We start from the raw sequence: 22,301 nt of genomic DNA on the forward strand, positions 1-22,301 counted from the left end.
TATACTGAAAGGTCAATGATATTGTGCAGCTTATCTCACCACCTGTAGTTATTTAGGTGAAAGCTCCAAAATGCTTGCCTAATATGTCTGTTTATCCAAAAGGAAGTATAGAGGGAGAGCTAGATAGATAGCATTGCATTACATTACATTACATGGCAATGCAATGCACAGTTGCTGAAGTTGAACCAAAATGAGCTTGTCATCTGGCTTCTGCAACTTTTAGCATGAAAAATCCAATGAGGAGAAGAAAAGCAAAGCCAAAGAGTCCATCCCAAAATCCGACAAACAAGCAAAATGAACAAAAAGCATTGAATTCAATTCTTTCTGATTTTAGAAACTGCATTAAAGAAGGGGTGCACCGGTCCTGGAGATACTGCAATACCAGGTCAATGCGTGGAGTGGACAGAGCAAGCTCTTTTTCCATCTCCCTGTTCTAAAAATCCATTTAATATATGGTCCCCAGATAGGGGACGTATCAGATATTAAACTGATAAGAACAGATACTACACTTGATCTTAGCCAAAAGGCCGAGAAGCGATAACCAGAATTGGTTTCCGACTACGGTGCCACCCAAGGATTCTGAAAAGTCCATTTGTGGAGATGGCCACCTGGACTCCCGTTAAGAAGACATGCTGTCAACCTCTAGATCCCTCACATGCCTGCACTTTTCGGCTTGCTGCTGCTGCAATCCACGCGTTTTAGATCTGCATAACTCCACCTCTTTTAGCACAGTACCCTCAACCCCCGGCTGTTCCCACCCGCCTCAACACCGTTGGAAGGGAGGAGAACCAATTAAGGCGGGGGGGGGGGGTGGAACGAGCAGCTGTCTACCCTTAGCAGGAGGGTTGCTGATTAATTACCTCTCCTGCTGCTGCTGCTGCTGGCTGTCCAGCAGCAGACTGAAGGTGGCTGCTGCTGTGCGCAGGTATATAAAGGCTCAGAGCCTATTATGACACGCGCAGCCAGCGTTCCATTGCCACATTCCGTCTACTGCAGGCGGGATACCTGGATGGCTGAATGTCACTGAGAAGCTCACAGAGACCGCCATAAGCAACAGTTTAAAAGAATGCCACAGACTAATCAACCAAACTTTTTGGGTTGGTTTCTCTTTTATAGTCTGCAGGCATTAAATGAAAGAAGTCAGTGTTCCAGCAGAGGGAGACAACGTTTCAGAAAAGGCATTGTAGCAAACCAAAAAAGAAATTTTAAGCGCAGCAGAGTAACCAGCTCACATACCTGTTAGCTCAGGTGAGTTTAAAAGGCTGCTGTTGATAACAAGGGCATTTGCTAAATAGATGGTGTGTGTGCAACAATATACTGAAAGGTCAATTATATTGTGCAGCTTATCTCACCACCTGTAGTTATTTAGGTGAAAGCTCCAAAATGCTTGCCTAATATGTCTGTTTATCCAAAAGGAAGTATAGAGGGAGAGCTAGATAGATAGCATTGCATTACATTACATTACATGGCAATGCAATGCACAGTTGCTGAAGTTGAACCAAAATGAGCTTGTCATCTGGCTTCTGCAACTTTTAACATGAAAAATCCAATGAGGAGAAGAAAAGCAAAGCCAAAGAGTCCATCCCAAAATCCGACAAACAAGCAAAATGAACAAAAAGCATTGAATTCAATTCTTTCTGATTTTAGAAACTGCATTAAAGAAGGGGTGCACCGGTCCTGGAGATACTGCAATACCAGGTCAATGCGTGGAGTGGACAGAGCAAGCTCTTTTTCCATCTCCCTGTTCTAAAAATCCATTTAATATATGGTCCCCAGATAGGGGACGTATCAGATATTAAACTGATAAGAACAGATACTACACTTGATCTTAGCCAAAAGGCCGAGAAGCGATAACCAGAATTGGTTTCCGACTACGGTGCCACCCAAGGATTCTGAAAAGTCCATTTGTGGAGATGGCCACCTGGACTCCCGTTAAGAAGACATGCTGTCAACCTCTAGATCCCTCACATGCCTGCACTTTTCGGCTTGCTGCTGCTGCAATCCACGCGTTTTAGATCTGCATAACTCCACCTCTTTTAGCACAGTACCCTCAACCCCCGGCTGTTCCCACCCGCCTCAACACCGTTGGAAGGGAGGAGAACCAATTAAGGCGGGGGTTGGGTGGAACGAGCAGCTGTCTACCCTTAGCAGGAGGGTTGCTGATTAATTACCTCTCCTGCTGCTGCTGCTGCTGGCTGTCCAGCAGCAGACTGAAGGTGGCTGCTGCTGTGCGCAGGTATATAAAGGCTCAGAGCCTATTATGACACGCGCAGCCAGCGTTCCATTGCCACATTCCGTCTACTGCAGGCGGCATACCTGGATGGCTGAATGTCACTGAGAAGCTCACAGAGACCGCCATAAGCAACAGTTTAAAAGAATGCCACAGACTAATCAACCAAACTTTTTGGGTTGGTTTCTCTTTTATAGTCTGCAGGCATTAAATGAAAGAAGTCAGTGTTCCAGCAGAGGGAGACAACGTTTCAGAAAAGGCATTGTAGCAAACCAAAAAAGAAATTTTAAGCGCAGCAGAGTAACCAGCTCACATACCTGTTAGCTCAGGTGAGTTTAAAAGGCTGCTGTTGATAACAAGGGCATTTGCTAAATAGATGGTGTGTGTGCAACAATATACTGAAAGGTCAATTATATTGTGCAGCTTATCTCACCACCTGTAGTTATTTAGGTGAAAGCTCCAAAATGCTTGCCTAATATGTCTGTTTATCCAAAAGGAAGTATAGAGGGAGAGCTAGATAGATAGCATTGCATTACATTACATTACATGGCAATGCAATGCACAGTTGCTGAAGTTGAACCAAAATGAGCTTGTCATCTGGCTTCTGCAACTTTTAACATGAAAAATCCAATGAGGAGAAGAAAAGCAAAGCCAAAGAGTCCATCCCAAAATCCGACAAACAAGCAAAATGAACAAAAAGCATTGAATTCAATTCTTTCTGATTTTAGAAACTGCATTAAAGAAGGGGTGCACCGGTCCTGGAGATACTGCAATACCAGGTCAATGCGTGGAGTGGACAGAGCAAGCTCTTTTTCCATCTCCCTGTTCTAAAAATCCATTTAATATATGGTCCCCAGATAGGGGACGTATCAGATATTAAACTGATAAGAACAGATACTACACTTGATCTTAGCCAAAAGGCCGAGAAGCGATAACCAGAATTGGTTTCCGACTACGGTGCCACCCAAGGATTCTGAAAAGTCCATTTGTGGAGATGGCCACCTGGACTCCCGTTAAGAAGACATGCTGTCAACCTCTAGATCCCTCACATGCCTGCACTTTTCGGCTTGCTGCTGCTGCAATCCACGCGTTTTAGATCTGCATAACTCCACCTCTTTTAGCACAGTACCCTCAACCCCCGGCTGTTCCCACCCGCCTCAACACCGTTGGAAGGGAGGAGAACCAATTAAGGCGGGGGGGGTGGAACGAGCAGCTGTCTACCCTTAGCAGGAGGGTTGCTGATTAATTACCTCTCCTGCTGCTGCTGCTGCTGGCTGTCCAGCAGCAGACTGAAGGTGGCTGCTGCTGTGCGCAGGTATATAAAGGCTCAGAGCCTATTATGACACGCGCAGCCAGCGTTCCATTGCCACATTCCGTCTACTGCAGGCGGGATACCTGGATGGCTGAATGTCACTGAGAAGCTCACAGAGACCGCCATAAGCAACAGTTTAAAAGAATGCCACAGACTAATCAACCAAACTTTTTGGGTTGGTTTCTCTTTTATAGTCTGCAGGCATTAAATGAAAGAAGTCAGTGTTCCAGCAGAGGGAGACAACGTTTCAGAAAAGGCATTGTAGCAAACCAAAAAAGAAATTTTAAGCGCAGCAGAGTAACCAGCTCACATACCTGTTAGCTCAGGTGAGTTTAAAAGGCTGCTGTTGATAACAAGGGCATTTGCTAAATAGATGGTGTGTGTGCAACAATATACTGAAAGGTCAATTATATTGTGCAGCTTATCTCACCACCTGTAGTTATTTAGGTGAAAGCTCCAAAATGCTTGCCTAATATGTCTGTTTATCCAAAAGGAAGTATAGAGGGAGAGCTAGATAGATAGCATTGCATTACATTACATTACATGGCAATGCAATGCACAGTTGCTGAAGTTGAACCAAAATGAGCTTGTCATCTGGCTTCTGCAACTTTTAACATGAAAAATCCAATGAGGAGAAGAAAAGCAAAGCCAAAGAGTCCATCCCAAAATCCGACAAACAAGCAAAATGAACAAAAAGCATTGAATTCAATTCTTTCTGATTTTAGAAACTGCATTAAAGAAGGGGTGCACCGGTCCTGGAGATACTGCAATACCAGGTCAATGCGTGGAGTGGACAGAGCAAGCTCTTTTTCCATCTCCCTGTTCTAAAAATCCATTTAATATATGGTCCCCAGATAGGGGACGTATCAGATATTAAACTGATAAGAACAGATACTACACTTGATCTTAGCCAAAAGGCCGAGAAGCGATAACCAGAATTGGTTTCCGACTACGGTGCCACCCAAGGATTCTGAAAAGTCCATTTGTGGAGATGGCCACCTGGACTCCCGTTAAGAAGACATGCTGTCAACCTCTAGATCCCTCACATGCCTGCACTTTTCGGCTTGCTGCTGCTGCAATCCACGCGTTTTAGATCTGCATAACTCCACCTCTTTTAGCACAGTACCCTCAACCCCCGGCTGTTCCCACCCGCCTCAACACCGTTGGAAGGGAGGAGAACCAATTAAGGCGGGGGGGGGGTGGAACGAGCAGCTGTCTACCCTTAGCAGGAGGGTTGCTGATTAATTACCTCTCCTGCTGCTGCTGCTGCTGGCTGTCCAGCAGCAGACTGAAGGTGGCTGCTGCTGTGCGCAGGTATATAAAGGCTCAGAGCCTATTATGACACGCGCAGCCAGCGTTCCATTGCCACATTCCGTCTACTGCAGGCGGGATACCTGGATGGCTGAATGTCACTGAGAAGCTCACAGAGACCGCCATAAGCAACAGTTTAAAAGAATGCCACAGACTAATCAACCAAACTTTTTGGGTTGGTTTCTCTTTTATAGTCTGCAGGCATTAAATGAAAGAAGTCAGTGTTCCAGCAGAGGGAGACAACGTTTCAGAAAAGGCATTGTAGCAAACCAAAAAAGAAATTTTAAGCGCAGCAGAGTAACCAGCTCACATACCTGTTAGCTCAGGTGAGTTTAAAAGGCTGCTGTTGATAACAAGGGCATTTGCTAAATAGATGGTGTGTGTGCAACAATATACTGAAAGGTCAATTATATTGTGCAGCTTATCTCACCACCTGTAGTTATTTAGGTGAAAGCTCCAAAATGCTTGCCTAATATGTCTGTTTATCCAAAAGGAAGTATAGAGGGAGAGCTAGATAGATAGCATTGCATTACATTACATTACATGGCAATGCAATGCACAGTTGCTGAAGTTGAACCAAAATGAGCTTGTCATCTGGCTTCTGCAACTTTTAACATGAAAAATCCAATGAGGAGAAGAAAAGCAAAGCCAAAGAGTCCATCCCAAAATCCGACAAACAAGCAAAATGAACAAAAAGCATTGAATTCAATTCTTTCTGATTTTAGAAACTGCATTAAAGAAGGGGTGCACCGGTCCTGGAGATACTGCAATACCAGGTCAATGCGTGGAGTGGACAGAGCAAGCTCTTTTTCCATCTCCCTGTTCTAAAAATCCATTTAATATATGGTCCCCAGATAGGGGACGTATCAGATATTAAACTGATAAGAACAGATACTACACTTGATCTTAGCCAAAAGGCCGAGAAGCGATAACCAGAATTGGTTTCCGACTACGGTGCCACCCAAGGATTCTGAAAAGTCCATTTGTGGAGATGGCCACCTGGACTCCCGTTAAGAAGACATGCTGTCAACCTCTAGATCCCTCACATGCCTGCACTTTTCGGCTTGCTGCTGCTGCAATCCACGCGTTTTAGATCTGCATAACTCCACCTCTTTTAGCACAGTACCCTCAACCCCCGGCTGTTCCCACCCGCCTCAACACCGTTGGAAGGGAGGAGAACCAATTAAGGCGGGGGGGGGGGTGGAACGAGCAGCTGTCTACCCTTAGCAGGAGGGTTGCTGATTAATTACCTCTCCTGCTGCTGCTGCTGCTGGCTGTCCAGCAGCAGACTGAAGGTGGCTGCTGCTGTGCGCAGGTATATAAAGGCTCAGAGCCTATTATGACACGCGCAGCCAGCGTTCCATTGCCACATTCCGTCTACTGCAGGCGGGATACCTGGATGGCTGAATGTCACTGAGAATCTCACAGAGACCGCCATAAGCAACAGTTTAAAAGAATGCCACAGACTAATCAACCAAACTTTTTGGGTTGGTTTCTCTTTTATAGTCTGCAGGCATTAAATGAAAGAAGTCAGTGTTCCAGCAGAGGGAGACAACGTTTCAGAAAAGGCATTGTAGCAAACCAAAAAAGAAATTTTAAGCGCAGCAGAGTAACCAGCTCACATACCTGTTAGCTCAGGTGAGTTTAAAAGGCTGCTGTTGATAACAAGGGCATTTGCTAAATAGATGGTGTGTGTGCAACAATATACTGAAAGGTCAATTATATTGTGCAGCTTATCTCACCACCTGTAGTTATTTAGGTGAAAGCTCCAAAATGCTTGCCTAATATGTCTGTTTATCCAAAAGGAAGTATAGAGGGAGAGCTAGATAGATAGCATTGCATTACATTACATTACATGGCAATGCAATGCACAGTTGCTGAAGTTGAACCAAAATGAGCTTGTCATCTGGCTTCTGCAAATTTTAACATGAAAAATCCAATGAGGAGAAGAAAAGCAAAGCCAAAGAGTCCATCCCAAAATCCGACAAACAAGCAAAATGAACAAAAAGCATTGAATTCAATTCTTTCTGATTTTAGAAACTGCATTAAAGAAGGGGTGCACCGGTCCTGGAGATACTGCAATACCAGGTCAATGCGTGGAGTGGACAGAGCAAGCTCTTTTTCCATCTCCCTGTTCTAAAAATCCATTTAATATATGGTCCCCAGATAGGGGATGTATCAGATATTAAACTGATAAGAACAGATACTACACTTGATCTTAGCCAAAAGGCCGAGAAGCGATAACCAGAATTGGTTTCCGACTACGGTGCCACCCAAGGATTCTGAAAAGTCCATTTGTGGAGATGGCCACCTGGACTCCCGTTAAGAAGACATGCTGTCAACCTCTAGATCCCTCACATGCCTGCACTTTTCGGCTTGCTGCTGCTGCAATCCACGCGTTTTAGATCTGCATAACTCCACCTCTTTTAGCACAGTACCCTCAACCCCCGGCTGTTCCCACCCGCCTCAACACCGTTGGAAGGGAGGAGAACCAATTAAGGCGGGGGGGGGGTGGAACGAGCAGCTGTCTACGCTTAGCAGGAGGGTTGCTGATTAATTACCTCTCCTGCTGCTGCTGCTGCTGGCTGTCCAGCAGCAGACTGAAGGTGGCTGCTGCTGTGCGCAGGTATATAAAGGCTCAGAGCCTATTATGACACGCGCAGCCAGCGTTCCATTGCCACATTCCGTCTACTGCAGGCGGGATACCTGGATGGCTGAATGTCACTGAGAAGCTCACAGAGACCGCCATAAGCAACAGTTTAAAAGAATGCCACAGACTAATCAACCAAACTTTTTGGGTTGGTTTCTCTTTTATAGTCTGCAGGCATTAAATGAAAGAAGTCAGTGTTCCAGCAGAGGGAGACAACGTTTCAGAAAAGGCATTGTAGCAAACCAAAAAAGAAATTTTAAGCGCAGCAGAGTAACCAGCTCACATACCTGTTAGCTCAGGTGAGTTTAAAAGGCTGCTGTTGATAACAAGGGCATTTGCTAAATAGATGGTGTGTGTGCAACAATATACTGAAAGGTCAATTATATTGTGCAGCTTATCTCACCACCTGTAGTTATTTAGGTGAAAGCTCCAAAATGCTTGCCTAATATGTCTGTTTATCCAAAAGGAAGTATAGAGGGAGAGCTAGATAGATAGCATTGCATTACATTACATTACATGGCAATGCAATGCACAGTTGCTGAAGTTGAACCAAAATGAGCTTGTCATCTGGCTTCTGCAACTTTTAACATGAAAAATCCAATGAGGAGAAGAAAAGCAAAGCCAAAGAGTCCATCCCAAAATCCGACAAACAAGCAAAATGAACAAAAAGCATTGAATTCAATTCTTTCTGATTTTAGAAACTGCATTAAAGAAGGGGTGCACCGGTCCTGGAGATACTGCAATACCAGGTCAATGCGTGGAGTGGACAGAGCAAGCTCTTTTTCCATCTCCCTGTTCTAAAAATCCATTTAATATATGGTCCCCAGATAGGGGACGTATCAGATATTAAACTGATAAGAACAGATACTACACTTGATCTTAGCCAAAAGGCCGAGAAGCGATAACCAGAATTGGTTTCCGACTACGGTGCCACCCAAGGATTCTGAAAAGTCCATTTGTGGAGATGGCCACCTGGACTCCCGTTAAGAAGACATGCTGTCAACCTCTAGATCCCTCACATGCCTGCACTTTTCGGCTTGCTGCTGCTGCAATCCACGCGTTTTAGATCTGCATAACTCCACCTCTTTTAGCACAGTACCCTCAACCCCCGGCTGTTCCCACCCGCCTCAACACCGTTGGAAGGGAGGAGAACCAATTAAGGCGGGGGGGGGTGGAACGAGCAGCTTTCTACCCTTAGCAGGAGGGTTGCTGATTAATTACCTCTCCTGCTGCTGCTGCTGCTGGCTGTCCAGCAGCAGACTGAAGGTGGCTGCTGCTGTGCGCAGGTATATAAAGGCTCAGAGCCTATTATGACACGCGCAGCCAGCGTTCCATTGCCACATTCCGTCTACTGCAGGCGGGATACCTGGATGGCTGAATGTCACTGAGAAGCTCACAGAGACCGCCATAAGCAACAGTTTAAAAGAATGCCACAGACTAATCAACCAAACTTTTTGGGTTGGTTTCTCTTTTATAGTCTGCAGGCATTAAATGAAAGAAGTCAGTGTTCCAGCAGAGGGAGACAACGTTTCAGAAAAGGCATTGTAGCAAACCAAAAAAGAAATTTTAAGCGCAGCAGAGTAACCAGCTCACATACCTGTTAGCACAGGTGAGTTTAAAAGGCTGCTGTTGATAACAAGGGCATTTGCTAAATAGATGGTGTGTGTGCAACAATATACTGAAAGGTCAATTATATTGTGCAGCTTATCTCACCACCTGTAGTTATTTAGGTGAAAGCTCCAAAATGCTTGCCTAATATGTCTGTTTATCCAAAAGGAAGTATAGAGGGAGAGCTAGATAGATAGCATTGCATTACATTACATTACATGGCAATGCAATGCACAGTTGCTGAAGTTGAACCAAAATGAGCTTGTCATCTGGCTTCTGCAACTTTTAACATGAAAAATCCAATGAGGAGAAGAAAAGCAAAGCCAAAGAGTCCATCCCAAAATCCGACAAACAAGCAAAATGAACAAAAAGCATTGAATTCAATTCTTTCTGATTTTAGAAACTGCATTAAAGAAGGGGTGCACCGGTCCTGGAGATACTGCAATACCAGGTCAATGCGTGGAGTGGACAGAGCAAGCTCTTTTTCCATCTCCCTGTTCTAAAAATCCATTTAATATATGGTCCCCAGATAGGGGACGTATCAGATATTAAACTGATAAGAACAGATAAGGTTTCAACGCAATTTTATTGATTCCAAAGTATATTTACAAAGGTTTTAAAAAAGAACATTTATAACATTACAATAAAATGATAAAACATGATAATAATCAATTCAAGTTTTTTGTAAAAACACAATTTACCATCATAAAACCATTGTAACAATTAAGAAAATCATAATTACAGATGTACTTGGGTTTATTTAATTACCACTAATTGTGTTCCATAATTGTACACACCACATAGAAGCCGCTTCTTTTGCTCCATACAGTTTTTTATCTCTGAGATAGTAAATATACATTTCACTTAAAGCAATTTTTATACAGTCTGTTGAATCAATATGATCATGTTTGAAGAGTAAAATATTTCTAACTTTCCACATGGCATTTTTAAAACAATTAATAATAATCCAGGCAACTCGGAATTGTTTAAAATTTGGACACTTAAAAAGACCATAAAAGACATAAAAGTGATTAAAATCTTTCAGGCCACATGCCCATTTTAAAAGTGGGCCTACCTTTCTCCAAACCTCCTGTGCAAAATGACAATTCCAAAAGAGATGCAATACAGACTCACTTTCCCCGCATATATCTCTTGGACATTTGGCTCTCACCACCAGCCCCCGCCTATGTTGAAACTCACGGGTAGGGAGGCACTGGTGGACGATAGCCCAGGCAAGGTCCTTGTGTACATTTGCAAGATATTTCCCGTACACATTTCGCCACACCGTTTTGGACCTTGCCTGTGAAAAATTGGAGACAGGAATTGTGTCCTCAGAGTGTCTGCAAGCAATAGATACCTTCCTTTGGTCCCCCAATATATCAGGCTCCAATTCCTGGAGACCTAAAAGTCTGACCGTTTTCTCAAGTATCACATACTGTTTAGGTGGGCACAGGAGCACAGGAGAACTTAAAGGTAGGCTAAACCACCTTTTACATTCCTGCTGCATATTTTAAAAAATAACTAAAAATGCCATCAGATTTAAAAACCTTAAAACAGAAGCAGAAATACTTTATATGGAAAAAGGTAAAAAAATTGGGTACATCTTTACCTCCATTAGATTTACATTTGTACATCAGATCTCTTTTTAACTTTTCCATTTTTGAACCCCATAAAAACATAAAAACAATTCTTGTTACTTTCTTGATTTGTAAATTGGAAGGGGGAAACACCATTGCAACATACAACATAATGGGAATTAAAACGGCTTTAATAATTAAAATTTTACCTTCCATACTAAGGTTCCTTAAATTCCACAATGAGATCTTTTTTTCTATTTTATCCATTGCAGAGTCCCAGTTAGGGTCCCCCTCATTGGCTTGGTTAAAAATAATTCCTAAAATTTTTATGTGATTTTTCTGTATCACTATCCCAGGGGTCAAAGAGGAGTCCCATCCCCCCACATTAAAACAGTCACATTTATCTATATTTAATTTAAAACCTGAGGCTTCACAGAAAAATTGTGTGTTTCTCAATACCCTCCTCAGAGATGTGGAATCTGGACATAGTATGGTAACATCATCCATGTAACTTAGGGCTTTAAGTTGCATACCCCTACTCCCGGGAATAGGTACCCCTTTAATTACTTTATCTTTTCTCAGTATGGTTAATAGTGGTTCCATAACACAGATAAAGAGCAGTGGTGAGAGAGGGCACCCTTGTTTCACCCCTGATAATAGAGGAACCCCCTTCGTTAAAAACCCATTTACAGAAATTTGACTAAAACAAGAATGATATAAAAGCATAATGCGGGTTAAAATTTTCTCTGGAAACGCCATTTTTTTAAGAACCATAAAAAGAAATTCATGCGATACCCTGTCAAAAGCTTTTTCAAAGTCTAAGGATAAAATAGCAAGGTTTTGACTTCTCTCTTTTGAATACCAAATGGTATCCCTAATTATGTTGAGGGGCTCAGCTATGGTTCTTCCGGGAACACCACATACCTGGTTAGGGTGAATTAATTTGGCTATAAAGGGTTTTAAACGGACTGCAATAAGTTTAGCTAAAATTTTATAATCAAGGTTTAAAAGCGTAATAGGCCGCCAGTTTTTAAGTTGGCTCCTATCCCCTTTTTTATATATTAAAGATACCAGACCTCTCCTCCAAGATGGGGGTAATTTATTAGTATTAAAAGCTTCTTTAAACAATAAAAACATATCGTTCTTTAAAATTCCCCAAAAAGTCAGATAAAACTCAATCGGTAGACCGTCTTCCCCAGGGGCTTTCCCACTGGAGAAACTTTTAAAAATCTGTAAAAGTTCCTCACTGGTGAGATCCCTAGATAAAATACCCTGGTCTAAAATATCTAACTTAAAATCAAGGGAATTAATAGCATACTCTAAAAAGGATGGATCTATAACTTTAATGTTAAAAAGAAGTTGATAAAAATTAAAAGCTTTTCCTAACATACCCTTAATATCATTTTCACCTTCAAGATTTAGGATTGCGTCCCTCCTCCCCATTACCTTTTTGAAGAAGAATCGGGAGCATTTCTCTCCTTCCTCCAGGTGCTGTACATGGGAGTTAAAAATTATTTGTTTTCCTTTTTCATTAAGAGCATTTTTTATTTCAGACTTAAGATTTGCAATATCATCATCCACATCAATACCAACTTCTTTTAGTTTAAAGAGTACTTGTAATCTCATATTAAAAACATAAAACCACTGCTTTTTCTTTTTTGCTTTCATTTTCCCTGCCTTAATAAAAAATAATTTAATCTTAGGTTTAATGCTCTCCCACCAATCCAGCATCGAGGCGCGGGGGTCTCTCTTTGATTGCCAGCACTGGTAGGCCTGCACAAACCTCTTTTGAATATCAATATCCTCTAGGAGAGTTGTATTTAATCTCCATGGGCCTCTTGAGGTATTTTGTTCCCCTGCTAACTCTAAAAACACAGATAAAACTTTATGATCAGAGAATAAATTAGATAAAAGAAAACATTTACAAGGTTTAAAGGCAGTAGAAGCAAATATGAAATCAATTCTAGAAGAAACTCTTCCATTGGACCATGTAACACCTGGATCCGCCGGCAAGAGTTCCTTCCAGCAGTCCTGTAATCTAAAATCATCAATTAAACTTTTCAACAAATAGGAGGTACGGTCTTTACGATTCACATCCCCACCCTGCCGGGATTCCCCATCACGTAAACAATTAAAATCTCCTCCCACTAGCAGGGGGGTTGACCCAACACAAAATAATGGCAATATTTCAAGTAAATCCGCCCTTTCCTGCTTCCCAGGAGGAGCGTACACATTTAATAAACGTAAAGAAAGTCCATTAAAAACAAGATGTATTAAAATAGCTCTGCCAGGTATAATTTCAGTCACAGATTGAATGATGGTAGAATGTCCACGGCAAAGTAGTCCAACTCCGGCAGCACGACAGTCATTAGCACCGGACCACACAGAAACGCCCAGTTTCCAGTCTTCTTTTAAGTCCTTATAATTTAAATTACTCTGTATACCACATTCTTGTAGAAAGCAGAAATCAAAGTCCAATGTCTCTAAATAAGAAAATAAAGCAGCCCTACGTGTAGGGCTCTTTAGGGACCTCACATTTAGTGAGGAGATTTTAAGAGGAACAGACATTAAGAAGAATCAGGATCTGAAGATGGGAAGAAGTCAATACACGGCACCTCCTCCTCCGCATCTCCAGGGGTCAGGATTTGTTTAATATTACCGGGATCTGAAGCAGGCAAAAAGGCATCATCCACTTTTGGCTCCTCATCTGGACCTCGACATCCGTGTTTTCTTTGGATATCAGGTTGCTTTACGTCCTCCCATTGCCTTTTCAGAGGCTGGGAGCTGTCCATCTTTTCCAAGTCCTGTGCATCTGCAGTCCTCATGGCGGTCTGGTCTATGGAACGGGTGTCATCCCTCTGGGTCGTCTTGTCCTCTGGTCTGGTCACGGAACTACTGCGACTTCTGGTTCGAGGACCAGGGCTCGACTGGGTCTTAGCCAGGTCCTTTTTACTTCGCGCCCTAGAGGTCTCTCTTTCTGACACACTGGTTGATCGATTAAGGAGCGTACCCTTTTTGCCCTTACCCAAGATCACCGATGATGGTGTGGCGAATCTGGGTGCTTGCTTAATCGGGGTACTAGAGGTCTCCTCAGTTCCACATAATGCCGGTGGTGCATTCATGCTGGATGAGGACCCTTCCTCTTGACTCTGAGATACGGCAACATCTAGAGCCAGAACATCGATCAATTCCACAGAGAGCGAACCCTCGGTTAATCTTATGGAACCCCTACGACCGTCCTTCTGTGGAACTACCAGCGGGCCCTCTGGCGGAGCCGTTGAAGGATTTGGTCCGGACCCGTCAGCGTGCGCCAACCCAGGTCCAGGGGCAGGTGTAGTAATACTCCCTCCGAAGTATTCTTGGATAGTCAGTTGACCTGACTTAAACATGTCATATGTTTTTGACTTTTTGCTCGGACAATTCCTGAAGGCGTGACCTGCCTTCCCACATAGGTTACATACGATCTCAGAGTCACACGTAGCGGAGGTGTGCCCACTCTTACCGCACTTGTTGCAAAAGACTACATGAGCCCTTGTACAATTTTCTCGTGTATGCCCATATTCATGACAATTCCGGCATTGAAGGGGCATTCCTGGGTAGCGTAGGAATCCCCTGACATTACCAATGGCAAAATTAGCAGGCGGGTGGTGAAGACCACCAATGCCGCTCTGATCTGGATGGAACTTCACCAGGTATTTCCTCTTCCCATTCCAGAAGCGCTGGGAGTTGAGGATATCATGTGAGAAGCGCACTGACTTGCAGTAACGCTTCAAAAAGGTTTCGATATCGCCCTCAGAGACGAATGGGCTGTACATGAAGATCACCAAGGGTACTTCCTCTTCACCGTACAGGAAGTCAAAGCTCAGCCCGTTCAGTCTCTCATCGTCCTTGTCCGCAACCATCAGTGCTGCATGGATATTATCACAGCATGATTTAGCCATAAAGGAAATGGTATATCGCCCACGGAATTCCTGATCGTAAAGACACAGGATCTTATCTCGCTCCAGGTGGAAGAACCCAAAAAGAATCTCATGCACGATGTACTGCAGATTCTTCTCATGGCGCTGGCATTCATCCACCATGATTCTAATGGACTGTCGCAGTGGAGTCTCCCCCACCGCAAATCCAAAAGAAAAAGGCATTTTCGGCCCTCAGGGACTAAGCCCTCCCCCAATAGTAACAAGGGAATGAATCCCACAAAAGCAGGAACAAACCCAAGACCGAGGGAGGGGTACCCCAAGAACTTACACAGCCCACTAAGCGATAAAGCTCAGCAAAGGAAAACGCCCTTATTTCCTCGGGTCGCCCCGAAGACAAGACGCGATCGCTCCCCGTTGTCCGGGGACTAAGCCGACCTGCCAATAGCTGCAAGGGGGTGAAGCTCCCTCCGTTAAGAGAGAGCGATCCCCCAAGGCCAACAAGTCGGGTACCCCAGGCACCTCCTAGCCGAGACCAAGGCAGCAACCGTTAGATCACTGCACCTGATCCTAGCCAAAAGGCCGAGAAGCGATAACCAGAATTGGTTTCCGACTACGGTGCCACCCAAGGATTCTGAAAAGTCCATTTGTGGAGATGGCCACCTGGACTCCCGTTAAGAAGACATGCTGTCAACCTCTAGATCCCTCACATGCCTGCACTTTTCGGCTTGCTGCTGCTGCAATCCACGCGTTTTAGATCTGCATAACTCCACCTCTTTTAGCACAGTACCCTCAACCCCCGGCTGTTCCCACCCGCCTCAACACCGTTGGAAGGGAGGAGAACCAATTAAGGCGGGGGGGGGGGTGGAACGAGCAGCTGTCTACCCTTAGCAGGAGGGTTGCTGATTAATTACCTCTCCTGCTGCTGCTGCTGCTGGCTGTCCAGCAGCAGACTGAAGGTGGCTGCTGCTGTGCGCAGGTATATAAAGGCTCAGAGCCTATTATGACACGCGCAGCCAGCGTTCCATTGCCACATTCCGTCTACTGCAGGCGGGATACCTGGATGGCTGAATGTCACTAAGAAGCTCACAGTGACCGCCATAAGCAACAGTTTAAAAGAATGCCACAGACTAATCAACCAAACTTTTTGGGTTGGTTTCTCTTTTATAGTCTGCAGGCATTAAATGAAAGAAGTCAGTGTTCCAGCAGAGGGAGACAACGTTTCAGAAAAGGCATTGTAGCAAACCAAAAAAGAAATTTTAAGCGCAGCAGAGTAACCAGCTCACATACCTGTTAGCTCAGGTGAGTTTAAAAGGCTGCTGTTGATAACAAGGGCATTTGCTAAATAGATGGTGTGTGTGCAACAATATACTGAAAGGTCAATTATATTGTGCAGCTTATCTCACCACCTGTAGTTATTTAGGTGAAAGCTCCAAAATGCTTGCCTAATATGTCTGTTTATCCAAAAGGAAGTATAGAGGGAGAGCTAGATAGATAGCATTGCATTACATTAGATTACATGGCAATGCAATGCACAGTTGCTGAAGTTGAACCAAAATGAGCTTGTCATCTGGCTTCTGCAACTTTTAACATGAAAAATCCAATGAGGAGAAGAAAAGCAAAGCCAAAGAGTCCATCCCAAAATCCGACAAACAAGCAAAATGAACAAAAAGCATTGAATTCAATTCTTTCTGATTTTAGAAACTGCATTAAAGAAGGGGTGCACCGGTCCTGGAGATACTGCAATACCAGGTCAATGCGTGGAGTGGACAGAGCAAGCTCTTTTTCCATCTCCCTGTTCTAAAAATCTATTTAATATATGGTCCCCAGATAGGGGACGTATCAGATATTAAACTGATAAGAACAGATACTACACTTGATCTTAGCCAAAAGGCCGAGAAGCGATAACCAGAATTGGTTTCCGACTACGGTGCCACCCAAGGATTCTGAAAAGTCCATTTGTGGAGATGGCCACCTGGACTCCCGTTAAGAAGACATGCTGTCAACCTCTAGATCCCTCACATGCCTGCACTTTTCGGCTTGCTGCTGCTGCAATCCACGCGTTTTAGATCTGCATAACTCCACCTCTTTTAGCACAGTACCCTCAACCCCCGGCTGTTCCCACCCGCCTCAACACCGTTGGAAGGGAGGAGAACCAATTAAGGCGGGGGGGGGGTGGAACGAGCAGCTGTCTACCCTTAGCAGGAGGGTTGCTGATTAATTACCTCTCCTGCTGCTGCTGCTGCTGGCTGTCCAGCAGCAGACTGAAGGTGGCTGCTGCTGTGCGCAGGTATATAAAGGCTCAGAGCCTATTATGACACGCGCAGCCAGCGTTCCATTGCCACATTCCGTCTACTGCAGGCGGGATACCTGGATGGCTGAATGTCACTGAGAAGCTCACAGAGACCGCCATAAGCAACAGTTTAAAAGAATGCCACAGACTAATCAACCAAACTTTTTGGGTTGGTTTCTCTTTTATAGTCTGCAGGCATTAAATGAAAGAAGTCAGTGTTCCAGCAGAGGGAGACAACGTTTCAGAAAAGGCATTGTAGCAAACCAAAAAAGAAATTTTAAGCCCAGCAGAGTAACCAGCTCACATACCTGTTAGCTCAGGTGAGTTTAAAAGGCTGCTGTTGATAACAAGGGCATTTGCTAAATAGATGGTGTGTGTGCAACAATATACTGAAAGGTCAATTATATTGTGCAGCTTATCTCACCACCTGTAGTTATTTAGGTGAAAGCTCCAAAATGCTTGCCTAATATGTCTGTTTATCCAAAAGGAAGTATAGAGGGAGAGCTAGATAGATAGCATTGCATTACATTACATTACATGGCAATGCAATGCACAGTTGCTGAAGTTGAACCAAAATGAGCTTGTCATCTGGCTTCTGCAACTTTTAACATGAAAAATCCAATGAGGAGAAGAAAAGCAAAGCCAAAGAGTCCATCCCAAAATCCGACAAACAAGCAAAATGAACAAAAAGCATTGAATTCAATTCTTTCTGATTTTAGAAACTGCATTAAAGAAGGGGTGCACCGGTCCTGGAGATACTGCAATACCAGGTCAATGCGTGGAGTGGACAGAGCAAGCTCTTTTTCCATCTCCCTGTTCTAAAAATCCATTTAATATATGGTCCCCAGATAGGGGACGTATCAGATATTAAACTGATAAGAACAGATATTACACTTGATCTTAGCCAAAAGGCCGAGAAGCGATAACCAGAATTGGTTTCCGACTACGGTGCCACCCAAGGATTCTGAAAAGTCCATTTGTGGAGATGGCCACCTGGACTCCCGTTAAGAAGACATGCTGTCAACCTCTAGATCCCTCACATGCCTGCACTTTTCGGCTTGCTGCTGCTGCAATCCACGCGTTTTAGATCTGCATAACTCCACCTCTTTTAGCACAGTACCCTCAACCCCCGGCTGTTCCCACCCGCCTCAACACCGTTGGAAGGGAGGAGAACCAATTAAGGCGGGGGGGGGGTGGAACGAGCAGCTGTCTACCCTTAGCAGGAGGGTTGCTGATTAATTACCTCTCCTGCTGCTGCTGCTGCTGGCTGTCCAGCAGCAGACTGAAGGTGCCTGCTGCTGTGCGCAGGTATATAAAGGCTCAGAGCCTATTATGACACGCGCAGCCAGCGTTCCATTGCCACATTCCGTCTACTGCAGGCGGGATACCTGGATGGCTGAATGTCACTGAGAAGCTCACAGAGACCGCCATAAGCAACAGTTTAAAAGAATGCCACAGACTAATCAACCAAACTTTTTGGGTTGGTTTCTCTTTTATAGTCTGCAGGCATTAAATGAAAGAAGTCAGTGTTCCAGCAGAGGGAGACAACGTTTCAGAAAAGGCATTGTAGCAAACCAAAAAAGAAATTTTAAGCGCAGCAGAGTAACCAGCTCACATACCTGTTAGCTCAGGTGAGTTTAAAAGGCTGCTGTTGATAACAAGGGCATTTGCTAAATAGATGGTGTGTGTGCAACAATATACTGAAAGGTCAATTATATTGTGCAGCTTATCTCACCACCTGTAGTTATTTAGGTGAAAGCTCCAAAATGCTTGCCTAATATGTCTGTTTATCCAAAAGGAAGTATAGAGGGAGAGCTAGATAGATAGCATTGCATTACATTACATTACATGGCAATGCAATGCACAGTTGCTGAAGTTGAACCAAAATGAGCTTGTCATCTGGCTTCTGCAACTTTTAACATGAAAAATCCAATGAGGAGAAGAAAAGCAAAGCCAAAGAGTCCATCCCAAAATCCGACAAACAAGCAAAATGAACAAAAAGCATTGAATTCAATTCTTTCTGATTTTAGAAACTGCATTAAAGAAGGGGTGCACCGGTCCTGGAGATACTGCAATACCAGGTCAATGCGTGGAGTGGACAGAGCAAGCTCTTTTTCCATCTCCCTGTTCTAAAAATCCATTTAATATATGGTCCCCAGATAGGGGACGTATCAGATATTAAACTGATAAGAACAGATACTACACTTGATCTTAGCCAAAAGGCCGAGAAGCGATAACCAGAATTGGTTTCCGACTACGGTGCCACCCAAGGATTCTGAAAAGTCCATTTGTGGAGATGGCCACCTGGACTCCCGTTAAGAAGACATGCTGTCAACCTCTAGATCCCTCACATGCCTGCACTTTTCGGCTTGCTGCTGCTGCAATCCACGCGTTTTAGATCTGCATAACTCCACCTCTTTTAGCACAGTACCCTCAACCCCCGGCTGTTCCCACCCGCCTCAACACCGTTGGAAGGGAGGAGAACCAATTAAGGCGGGGGGGGGGTGGAACGAGCAGCTGTCTACCCTTAGCAGGAGGGTTGCTGATTAATTACCTCTCCTGCTGCTGCTGCTGCTGGCTGTCCAGCAGCAGACTGAAGGTGCCTGCTGCTGTGCGCAGGTATATAAAGGCTCAGAGCCTATTATGACACGCGCAGCCAGCGTTCCATTGCCACATTCCGTCTACTGCAGGCGGGATACCTGGATGGCTGAATGTCACTGAGAAGCTCACAGAGACCGCCATAAGCAACAGTTTAAAAGAATGCCACAGACTAATCAACCAAACTTTTTGGGTTGGTTTCTCTTTTATAGTCTGCAGGCATTAAATGAAAGAAGTCAGTGTTCCAGCAGAGGGAGACAACGTTTCAGAAAAGGCATTGTAGCAAACCAAAAAAGAAATTTTAAGCGCAGCAGAGTAACCAGCTCACATACCTGTTAGCTCAGGTGAGTTTAAAAGGCTGCTGTTGATAACAAGGGCATTTGCTAAATAGATGGTGTGTGTGCAACAATATACTGAAAGGTCAATTATATTGTGCAGCTTATCTCACCACCTGTAGTTATTTAGGTGAAAGCTCCAAAATGCTTGCCTAATATGTCTGTTTATCCAAAAGGAAGTATAGAGGGAGAGCTAGATAGATAGCATTGCATTACATTACATTACATGGCAATGCAATGCACAGTTGCTGAAGTTGAACCAAAATGAGCTTGTCATCTGGCTTCTGCAACTTTTAACATGAAAAATCCAATGAGGAGAAGAAAAGCAAAGCCAAAGAGTCCATCCCAAAATCCGACAAACAAGCAAAATGAACAAAAAGCATTGAATTCAATTCTTTCTGATTTTAGAAACTGCATTAAAGAAGGGGTGCACCGGTCCTGGAGATACTGCAATACCAGGTCAATGCGTGGAGTGGACAGAGCAAGCTCTTTTTCCATCTCCCTGTTCTAAAAATCCATTTAATATATGGTCCCCAGATAGGGGACGTATCAGATATTAAACTGATAAGAACAGATACTACACTTGATCTTAGCCAAAAGGCCGAGAAGCGATAACCAGAATTGGTTTCCGACTACGGTGCCACCCAAGGATTCTGAAAAGTCCATTTGTGGAGATGGCCACCTGGACTCCCGTTAAGAAGACATGCTGTCAACCTCTAGATCCCTCACATGCCTGCACTTTTCGGCTTGCTGCTGCTGCAATCCACGCGTTTTAGATCTGCATAACTCCACCTCTTTTAGCACAGTACCCTCAACCCCCGGCTGTTCCCACCCGCCTCAACACCGTTGGAAGGGAGGAGAACCAATTAAGGCGGGGGGGGGGGTGGAACGAGCAGCTGTCTACCCTTAGCAGGAGGGTTGCTGATTAATTACCTCTCCTGCTGCTGCTGCTGCTGGCTGTCCAGCAGCAGACTGAAGGTGGCTGCTGCTGTGCGCAGGTATATAAAGGCTCAGAGCCTATTATGACACGCGCAGCCAGCGTTCCATTGCCACATTCCGTCTACTGCAGGCGGGATACCTGGATGGCTGAATGTCACTGAGAAGCTCACAGAGACCGCCATAAGCAACAGTTTAAAAGAATGCCACAGACTAATCAACCAAACTTTTTGGGTTGGTTTCTCTTTTATAGTCTGCAGGCATTAAATGAAAGAAGTCAGTGTTCCAGCAGAGGGAGACAACGTTTCAGAAAAGGCATTGTAGCAAACCAAAAAAGAAATTTTAAGCGCAGCAGAGTAACCAGCTCACATACCTGTTAGCTCAGGTGAGTTTAAAAGGCTGCTGTTGATAACAAGGGCATTTGCTAAATAGATGGTGTGTGTGCAACAATATACTGAAAGGTCAATTATATTGTGCAGCTTATCTCACCACCTGTAGTTATTTAGGTGAAAGCTCCAAAATGCTTGCCTAATATGTCTGTTTATCCAAAAGGAAGTATAGATGGAGAGCTAGATAGATAGCATTGCATTACATTACATTACATGGCAATGCAATGCACAGTTGCTGAAGTTGAACCAAAATGAGCTTGTCATCTGGCTTCTGCAACTTTTAACATGAAAAATCCAATGAGGAGAAGAAAAGCAAAGCCAAAGAGTCCATCCCAAAATCCGACAAACAAGCAAAATGAACAAAAAACATTGAATTCAATTCTTTCTGATTTTAGAAACTGCATTAAAGAAGGGGTGCACCGGTCCTGGAGATACTGCAATACCAGGTCAATGCGTGGAGTGGACAGAGCAAGCTCTTTTTCCATCTCCCTGTTCTAAAAGTCCATTTAATATATGGTCCCCAGATAGGGGACGTATCAGATATTAAACTGATAAGAACAGATACTACACTTGATCTTAGCCAAAAGGCCGAGAAGCGATAACCAGAATTGGTTTCCGACTACGGTGCCACCCAAGGATTCTGAAAAGTCCATTTGTGGAGATGGCCACCTGGACTCCCGTTAAGAAGACATGCTGTCAACCTCTAGATCCCTCACATGCCTGCACTTTTCGGCTTGCTGCTGCTGCAATCCACGCGTTTTAGATCTGCATAACTCCACCTCTTTTAGCACAGTACCCTCAACCCCCGGCTGTTCCCACCCGCCTCAACACCGTTGGAAGGGAGGAGAACCAATTAAGGCGGGGGGGGGGGGGGTGGAACGAGCAGCTGTCTACCCTTAGCAGGAGGGTTGCTGATTAATTACCTCTCCTGCTGCTGCTGCTGCTGCTGGCTGTCCAGCAGCAGACTGAAGGTGGCTGCTGCTGTGCGCAGGTATATAAAGGCTCAGAGCCTATTATGACACGCGCAGCCAGCGTTCCATTGCCACATTCCGTCTACTGCAGGCGGGATACCTGGATGGCTGAATGTCACTGAGAAGCTCACAGAGACCGCCATAAGCAACAGTTTAAAAGAATGCCACAGACTA

At 44.3% G+C, this 22,301-nt stretch overlaps 13 non-coding genes across 13 annotated transcripts; all 13 read right to left on the reverse strand.

Moving 5' to 3' along the window:
* Positions 1-348: 348 nt before the first annotated feature.
* LOC141209507 (U2 spliceosomal RNA) lies at positions 349-539 on the reverse strand. Its single transcript, XR_012279701.1, has one exon. It is a non-coding gene; the product is annotated as a U2 spliceosomal RNA (small nuclear RNA).
* A 1,122-nt stretch (positions 540-1,661) lies between these two features.
* Positions 1,662-1,852, reverse strand: LOC141209508 (U2 spliceosomal RNA). The gene has a single exon (XR_012279702.1). It is a non-coding gene; the product is annotated as a U2 spliceosomal RNA (small nuclear RNA).
* Positions 1,853-2,972: 1,120 nt separating this feature from the next.
* Positions 2,973-3,163, reverse strand: LOC141209509 (U2 spliceosomal RNA). Its single transcript, XR_012279703.1, has one exon. It is a non-coding gene; the product is annotated as a U2 spliceosomal RNA (small nuclear RNA).
* A 1,118-nt stretch (positions 3,164-4,281) lies between these two features.
* On the reverse strand, positions 4,282-4,472 carry LOC141209510 (U2 spliceosomal RNA). Its single transcript, XR_012279704.1, has one exon. It is a non-coding gene; the product is annotated as a U2 spliceosomal RNA (small nuclear RNA).
* A 1,120-nt stretch (positions 4,473-5,592) lies between these two features.
* Positions 5,593-5,783, reverse strand: LOC141209511 (U2 spliceosomal RNA). The gene has a single exon (XR_012279705.1). It is a non-coding gene; the product is annotated as a U2 spliceosomal RNA (small nuclear RNA).
* Positions 5,784-6,904: 1,121 nt separating this feature from the next.
* LOC141210109 (U2 spliceosomal RNA) lies at positions 6,905-7,095 on the reverse strand. Its single transcript, XR_012280287.1, has one exon. It is a non-coding gene; the product is annotated as a U2 spliceosomal RNA (small nuclear RNA).
* A 1,120-nt stretch (positions 7,096-8,215) lies between these two features.
* On the reverse strand, positions 8,216-8,406 carry LOC141209513 (U2 spliceosomal RNA). The gene has a single exon (XR_012279707.1). It is a non-coding gene; the product is annotated as a U2 spliceosomal RNA (small nuclear RNA).
* Positions 8,407-9,525: 1,119 nt separating this feature from the next.
* Positions 9,526-9,714, reverse strand: LOC141210641 (U2 spliceosomal RNA). Its single transcript, XR_012280784.1, has one exon. It is a non-coding gene; the product is annotated as a U2 spliceosomal RNA (small nuclear RNA).
* A 6,606-nt stretch (positions 9,715-16,320) lies between these two features.
* LOC141208305 (U2 spliceosomal RNA) lies at positions 16,321-16,511 on the reverse strand. The gene has a single exon (XR_012278538.1). It is a non-coding gene; the product is annotated as a U2 spliceosomal RNA (small nuclear RNA).
* Positions 16,512-17,631: 1,120 nt separating this feature from the next.
* LOC141210164 (U2 spliceosomal RNA) lies at positions 17,632-17,822 on the reverse strand. Its single transcript, XR_012280341.1, has one exon. It is a non-coding gene; the product is annotated as a U2 spliceosomal RNA (small nuclear RNA).
* A 1,120-nt stretch (positions 17,823-18,942) lies between these two features.
* LOC141209514 (U2 spliceosomal RNA) lies at positions 18,943-19,133 on the reverse strand. Its single transcript, XR_012279708.1, has one exon. It is a non-coding gene; the product is annotated as a U2 spliceosomal RNA (small nuclear RNA).
* Positions 19,134-20,253: 1,120 nt separating this feature from the next.
* Positions 20,254-20,444, reverse strand: LOC141209515 (U2 spliceosomal RNA). The gene has a single exon (XR_012279709.1). It is a non-coding gene; the product is annotated as a U2 spliceosomal RNA (small nuclear RNA).
* A 1,121-nt stretch (positions 20,445-21,565) lies between these two features.
* Positions 21,566-21,756, reverse strand: LOC141210081 (U2 spliceosomal RNA). The gene has a single exon (XR_012280260.1). It is a non-coding gene; the product is annotated as a U2 spliceosomal RNA (small nuclear RNA).
* Between the last annotated feature and the right edge of the window lie 545 nt (positions 21,757-22,301).

The sequence above is a fragment of the Phyllobates terribilis genome, unplaced genomic scaffold (genome assembly GCF_046119375.1).
Source record: "Phyllobates terribilis strain yellow unplaced genomic scaffold, ASM4611937v1 Scaffold_169__1_contigs__length_4117513, whole genome shotgun sequence".
Classification (NCBI taxonomy): domain Eukaryota; kingdom Metazoa; phylum Chordata; class Amphibia; order Anura; family Dendrobatidae; genus Phyllobates; species Phyllobates terribilis.